This window comes from Canis lupus, chromosome X, assembly GCF_011100685.1.
Source record: "Canis lupus familiaris isolate Mischka breed German Shepherd chromosome X, alternate assembly UU_Cfam_GSD_1.0, whole genome shotgun sequence".
In the NCBI taxonomy this organism is placed as follows: Eukaryota; Metazoa; Chordata; class Mammalia; order Carnivora; family Canidae; genus Canis; species Canis lupus.
In genome coordinates, this window is record NC_049260.1 from 13124442 (window position 1) to 13132311 (window position 7870).

At 40.3% G+C, this 7870-nt stretch overlaps 1 long non-coding RNA gene across 1 annotated transcript; it reads left to right on the plus strand.

The window, feature by feature from the left end:
- Positions 1–2108: 2108 nt before the first annotated feature.
- Positions 2109–7328, plus strand: LOC111094800. Its single transcript, XR_005385903.1, has 3 exons — positions 2109–2266; positions 5112–5293; positions 7188–7328. It is a non-coding gene; the product is annotated as an uncharacterized LOC111094800 (long non-coding RNA).
- The last annotated feature ends 542 nt before the right edge of the window (positions 7329–7870 follow it).

A 7870-nucleotide genomic window follows, 5' to 3' on the forward strand; every position in this document is an offset into this window, starting at 1 on the left:
TCAATGCACTCTACCTCAGAATGAACTGTACTACATTTTGTCTATTTATTCACTGGTTGGTGAACATTTGGGTTATTTCCAATTTGGGGCTATTTTAACAATGCTGCTATGTAGGCACCTAGTTGATTCAGGCAGAGGAGCATGTGACTCGTGACCTTGGGGTGGTGAGTTCGAGCCTCATGTTGGGTGTAGAGATTACTTAAAAATAAAATCTTTTAAAGAACACTCCTCTGAACAGATGAATACAGGTTTTGGTATAGACATAGTTTAATTTCTCTTGGGTACACATCTAGGAGTGGAATCGCTGGGTCATATGGTAAATTTATATTTAACTTTTTAATAAACTGCCAAATTGTTTTCCAGAGCAGCTGCACCATTTTACATTCCCACCAGGATTCTACGAGAGTTCCAAATTTTCCACAATCTTGCCAACTTTTGTTATTGTCTGTCTTTTTGATTATAGCCATTCTTATGGGTGTGACGTGATCTATCCCTATGGTTTTAATTTCTGTTTCCCTAATGATGTTAAGCATCTTCTCATGTGCTTATTGGTCATTCATTCATATGCTTTGGTGAGATGTGTATTCAGATCCTCTGCCCATTTATTATTATTATTTTTAAAGATTTATTTATTTATTTGAGAGAGACTGAGAGAGAGAAAGAGCACCAGCGAGAGGGGCAGAGGAAGAGGAGGATCTCAGGCAGACTCCATGTTGAGCACGGAGCCCATCATGGGACTCAATCTCATGACCCTGAGATCACGACCCAGGCAGAAACTAAGAGTCAGACGCTTAACCCACTGCACCAGCTGAGCACCCCACCCATTTTAAAAATTGGGTTATTAGATTTATTACTGAATTGTAAGAGTTACTTATATATTCTGGATACCAGTTCTTTACCTGATACCTGATTTGCAAACATTTTCTCCCAGACTCGTGGCCTCTTTACCTGATACCTGATTTGCAAACATTTTCTCCCAGACTCGTGCATCTTGCCTATGGATGGTACTCCATAAGAGTATATATATCAAAGGAACGGTTTAGCTAACTAGGCCTGCTCCACCAAGTTGATCCATTTCATGGCCACAGGCTGTTGCTCTAACCATTTTGCTTCTGAGTTTACTAAAATTGTATTTATGATTTAGCAGCTGTATTCATAAGTGACATCAGCTGGTAATTTTCATTTTTCAAGTCTGTATCAACCAAGGTCAGTTAGGAGACAGAAACCCCACCAGTTGTTCAAACAAAATATAGCATGATCTCACTTATATGTGCAACTAATATAGTCAAACACGTAGAAGCAGAGAGCAAAAGGGTGGTTGCCAGGGGCTAGGAGGAGGGGGAAATGGGAAGATGTTGGTCAAAGGATACAAAGCAGTCATGCAAAATAAATAAGTTCTGGAGGAAAAAAAAAAAAAAACAGTGTCCTGGAAGAAGGCTCTCGTTATGTATGGAATCCAAATTGAGTTGAATTATATCAATTGGGGAAAAAAAGCTTTTACCTAATACATTTTCTTGAAAACTTGTAATTACCTCTTTAGCTTTAAGAGAACCCAGGAAAATCACTGTTAAAGGGACATCTTCTAATTCTATATTCCATTCTAAAATAAATAATAGGTTATAATTTGAAAAAAGAATTTAACATAAACAAATGTTATCTTTGAAAGGATAAAGAGAGAACTCTAAGGAGTCATGGATGAATGAACAAAAGGAAGAAATTGGAATTATTAAAACCTAGAGGGGTGCCTGGCTGGCTCAGTCTGTGTAGCATGTGACTTTTGATCTCTGGGTCACGAGTTTGAGCCCCACATTGAGTCTAGAGTTTATGTAAAATAAGTAAGTAAATTAAATCTTTAAAAAAAAATCCTGAGAAAATTGGAGGAGGGGACTGAGACCCAGACTTTGGGGGGTGGTGCTGCCAACTGGTGCTGCTATCTCTGCTGTTGAGATGCAGCACCAAGGACGCTAGCTCTGCAAATGTTGGAGGAGCTGCCAACTGGATTCAGATATTTCTGTGGGAAAGAACTGTGGCTGCCAAACTGCAAGGAGCAGATAGGGAGGAGCAAGTCTCTTTCTCCTTTTCCCAGCCTTTCAGTCTCTGTCTCTGTCTCTGTCTCTGTCTCTGTCTCTGTCTCTGTTACTCCCCCTGCTGGCAGATATGTTGTTTACAGAGTCCCAAGCCCAAGCATCAGCCAGAAAGAATATAGGACTGGTTTGGAGCTGGGGACCAGAACCTACTCTTTGATACAAAGTCATAGAAAAATAAGGTAGTACTTTCTTAAATTTGCCATAAATTATTACAATTTCTATAATCCTAACCCTTCCCCTATCAGCTGTGTGGTTTGGATGAGTTTTCTTAAGCTTCCATTCCGTTTGTTTACTGATCTATAAGAGCAATAATTCTGTACCTACCTCTTAGTGTTATTATTTGAAAGTTTCAGATAAATTCTCTAAGAAGCACAACAGTTCTGGGTAGTTGCATTTTCTGAAAGTCTTAAAAATCCCGTCCCTCCTAATTAGTTCCCAATTTGTTGTTGTGCCAATTTAGGTCACATCTGTTTTCACCGAGAAGCATCTTGTGTTTACCTTGTCCAGAGTCAAGAGGACTAAGCCCATCTGAAACTTAATGTGTCCAGAACTGAACTTTTGTTTTGTTTTTAAAGATTCTATTTATCCATGAGACACAGAGAGGCAGAGACACAGGCGGAGGGAGAAGCAGACTCCCTGCGGTAGGGGCCCCATGCGAGACTCAATCCCGGGACCTGGGATCACGACCTGAGCCAAAAGCAGACGCTCAACCGCTGAGCCCCCCAGATGCCACCAGAACTGAACTTTTGATCCTCGTGTAGAACCTTTACCTCGTGCCCTGTTCAGTTGTCTTGATCTCATTAAAATTCCATACCAACGGATTGTCCGACCAGAAACCTTAAAGTCATTTGTGATTCTACTTTCTACATCTGATCCATCAGCAATTTCTTTTAAATATGTTTTAAATGGGGGCACCTGGCTGGCTCAGTCAGTACAGCACGCAGTTCTTGATCTGGGGGTCATGAGTTCAAGCCCCACATTGGTGGTGGGGGGATAGAGTTTACCTACAAAAAGTGTTTTCAATGAAAATTTTTTTTTTCAAAGATTTTATTTTATTCATGAGACACAGAGAGAGAGAAGCAGAGACACAGACAGAGAAGCAGGCTCCCTGCGTGGGACTCGATCCTGGGACTCCAGGAACCACTGAGCCACCCAGGTGTCCCGAAAAAATGTTTTAAGTGATTAAACATTTAACTAATTTTGTGATTCATCAGTTTTATAATTGTAAGCCCCTGAGTATAACTTTTTTTTTCTCATTTCAGATGAATTAGAATGATGTGTTTTTCCAAATCTGATGGCACTTATATAAGGGTTCATACAGATTTTTCATACCACATTTAATTAAACACTTTAGAATAATTTTTTTAGGTTTAAATACAAATAGCAATATAATTTTCCTTTGTAGAAACTCTTTACATATATTTTTTGCCATTTTGATCTAGGGATATTTCATGGTTTATTATTATTTTTTTTTAATTTTATTTATTTATTCATGAGAAACAGAGAGAGGCAGAGACACAGGCAGAAGGAGAAGCAGACTCAACGCAAGGAGCCCGATGCGGGACTCGATCCTGGGACCCCAGGATCACACCCTGAAGCCGAAGGCAGACGCTCAACCGCTGACCCACCCAGGCATCCCTGGTTTTTTTTTTTTTTTTTTTAATTTTTATTTATTTATGATAGTCAGAGAGAGAGAGAGAGAGAGAGGCAGAGACACAGGCTCCATGCACCGGGAGCCCGACGTGGGATTCGATCCCGGGTCTCCAGGATCGCGCCCTGGGCCAAAGGCAGGTGCCAAACCGCTGCGCCACCCAGGGATCCCCCATCCCTGGTTTTTTATTATTAATGAAACAAGTGAAACTATTTGATAAGTGGATTTTTTAACATTTTCATTTGATTTGGTTCTACCTCCAAAATATGTCTTCAGATCTCTCCAGTCCTTTCCATCTTCATAGCCACCAGCCTACTCCCAACCACCATTATCACTCACCTGACCAGCGCTCCTACCTGATTCTCTCACTATCAACCCTAACCATTCTAATCCACTTCCAACAATCAAGAGATATTTGATTATTTCTTTTTCCTGCTTAACTCTTCAATACCTTCCCATCATGCTTTGAATAAAATACAAACTTCTTACCCTAGTCATTAAGACCTTACATATTTGGACTCCTGACTACCTCTCAGGCACATTTCATGCTCAATATGTATGAAGAACATTCTGCTCTTCTTTCAGTTTACTGAACTTGCCAATTTTTTGTTCCACCTCAGGGCCTTTGAACTTACTGTTCTCTTTCTGCCTCTTTACACACCATCTCCACCACTCCTCTTCCTTTGAGTTGAGCTTTTATGTCATTTGCCCAGGGAGACCTTTGCCAACCATTCAATCTAAATTGGCCCCCTCCCTATTATTTTCTAATCCAATGTGACACTCTGCTTTCTTCCTAGTGCTTATTGCACTGTGTGAACTTTCTCTTTTCTTGTTTATTTATTTGTTTTGTCAGTATCCTTCATTAGACTGCAAGCTCCAGAATATGAGGACCATTTTTGTCTTGTTCACTGTCCTGTCTCTAGTAAATAGGACAGCACCTGTCCCTAAAAAAGATACTCAAGATTTATGGACTAAAAAATAAAATGAAGGGACGCCTGGGTGGCTCAGAGGTTTAGCACCTGCCTTCGGCCCAGGGCATGATCCTGGGGTCCCGGGATGGAGTCCCACATCGGGCTCCCTGCGTGGAGCCTGCTTCTCCCTCTGCTTGTGTCTCTGCACCCCACCCCCCATGTTTCTCATGAATAAATAAATACAATCTTAAAAAAAAATGAAGCTTTTGTTTTCCACCTGGAAGGCTGGGAAATGAGCAAAGAAAGTGGATGAGACTCCTTAAGGTGGCTGAGACAATGGTCAGGCTGACTTTACTATCTAGGCATGGGCAAGGTCTGAGTTCTACAGGTGCGGAATGGGTGGGAATGGGTCAACTTGGGCTTACGCACTTTTAGTTTTTTTCCCCCTTGTTTGGAGGTTAGGAGGACCAAAGTGTTGTGAGGTGAGATCAACTAGAATTATCTATGCAAGTTTCCTTATCTGTCAAATGAAGAAGAGGAATGTGAAGATTGCTGAAATAAGTAGGAGACCTGCAGAACATAGCCTGTAGAGGAGCATGGGCAAGATCAGGGGAACTACTTAGCAGAATGCTGCAGCAGTCCAGGTGAGTGTGACTGTGGTTTGGACTGGGGTGGCAGCAGATGTAAGAAGTGGTTGTATTTGAAAAATACAAGAAAGATTTTGTGATGAGGTATTAACTAGACTTCTTACTATTTCTTTTTTCTTTAAGATTTTATTTATTTGTTCATGAAAGACAAACACAGAGAGAGGCAGAGACACAGGCAGAGGGAGGAGCAGGCTCCATGCAGGGAGCTCGATGCGGGACTCGATCCCAGGACTCCAGGATCACGCCCTGGGCCCAAGGCAGTGGCTAAACCGATGAGCCACCCAGGATCCCTGGCTTGTTGCTATTTCATTTGATTTTTGTTCTATGAACTGTTCTATGAACCCAAGTCACCCTGCCCTGATATTCTATTTACACTCTCTGTTGTTTTTATATCCATGAAACTCTTTTTTTTAAAGTTTATTTATTTATTCATTTAAGTAGTCTCTGCACCCAACGTGGGGCTCGAACTCATATCCTTGAGATCAAGAGTCACATGCCCTTTCAAGTGAGCCAGGCAGAGGCCCCCAATATCCATGAAACTCTTGAGCAAGTTTCTTAAAATCTCCAAGACTTAAGGTACTCATCTGTAGATTGGAACAATATTGCGGCATAAATTCCCTGGTGATGCTGATGAAGAATTTTTGCTAGATCAAACTTTAGTCAGGCTTTTGAACCTTCTCCTAGGCCCATCTGTGCACTTCCTTGTAAAATCCAGTTTTAGCAAGATCCCCTAAGTCAGTTTATCTCCTCCATCTGATGTCTGATCACTCTGGCCGGCCTTCAGTGAGAATCCTGTTAGGGTAGGTTTAGCCAGAGTTTCCCTTACCCCTGATGTTTCCTCTTTGAAATTTTCTGTCCACTGACTGCCATCCTGCTATAAATTCTCACTAGGCCATGCTGTATTTGGAATTGAGCCTGGTCCTATACTTAGGTATCTTTTCCCTATTGCAATAGTCTTGACTAAAATCTTTTTTTACCACTTTAAATACTGTCCAGCTCTGTTTTTTTCTTTACGAATGCCCAGGGGTAGTCTTCCAGGACTTTAGGCCTCCCATCAATAATCTTCATGTGGTAGGCCCATTCTGAAATATGGACAACTGATACCTTCTCAGTATTTGTAAATTGCTGTGCAAACATAGATTCAAACAGATAGCTACTTCTGGACATTTCCCATATACAAATTTTGAAGCAGAAAAAAAATTTTTGAAACAGTTGTTGTGTGGATTATTTGAAGAAATCATTTTGAGAAATCAACTATCCCAGTGCTTTGATAGGCACTGAGAAAATAAGACTTTCCAACTCTTCAACTTTATTAATTTTCAAAGAAATAATTAAAATTAAAATTAATTATTTTAAAAATTAAAATAATTAAAATTAAGAAACCAGAATTGACTTCTTACCCAAATTAACAAAGAGAGAAAACAAACAAACAGCAAAAACCCATGGGCTTTTGAGACTTTGGTGAAACGGGTACTTAGTGTTGATGGGTGTGTAAATTGGTATGAAATCGTTTGTGAAAGTTGTCAGTATGCGTTGGTTCTAAAAGATATCAATTGATCCAATTGCCCTACTTAATGGGAATATTCTGAGATTGAGATTCCTCAATTTTCAGAAAGCTGTATGCTTATGAAGGATCATTGTAGCATTTACCTAATTGCCCCCAAAGAACTAAGAAATTAGGATTCATTCACTGGATAGAATATTATTTAGCCATTAAATACAGTATTTTTGAAGATTAAAAAAATTTACTAATATACTTGTTTAATACAATTTAAAGAGCAAGATGCAAAATTGTCCATATAGAATTGTTATAACCATATAGAAAACAAGCCTGTGTAGAGAAAAAGATTGGAATAAAAATACTAAAAAAGCTTATAATGGTTTTATTTAGGTAGTACATCTATGGGTAACATGTTTCCTGGGATCCCTGAGTGGCGCAGCGGTTTAGCACCTGTCTTTGGCCCAGGGCACGATCCTGGAGACCCGGGATCGAGTCTCACGTCGGGCTCCCGGTGCATGGAGCCTGCTTCTCCCTCTGCCTATGTCTCTGCCTCTCTCTCTCTAAATAAAAATAAATAAAAATAAAAAAACAATAACATGTTTCTTTCTATCTGATTTTCTCTGATGAGTGCATATTAATAGGAACTATTGCTCTAGTACAACATCACTCCCATATATGGACTAGGTGCTCATGTTGGCTGGAGTGACGAGGGTGGCCACTCACATGTCTCAACAGACTAGCCTGAACTTATTCACGTGGTGATGGCTACATGTTTCCCAGGAACAGGAAAAGCACAAACACTTCAAATCTCGTGTTTATTGTTGTCCCATTGTCTAAAGCAAGCCACACGGCCAAGCCTTGAGTCAGAGTGGAAGGGGACCACCAAAGGAATGGATAAAGAGAGGAGAACGATGGCAACCATTTCGCAAACAATCTGCCACAGTGTTTACCTTAAAAATAAAACTGTCAGTTATTTTACTAGCAAAAATGGGTTTAGTCGGGGATAGCAGAGAATTGCAATTCAGGAGAAGCAAGCTATGGCAAAACCATGGGCAAGTCCAAAGAACAAAGGA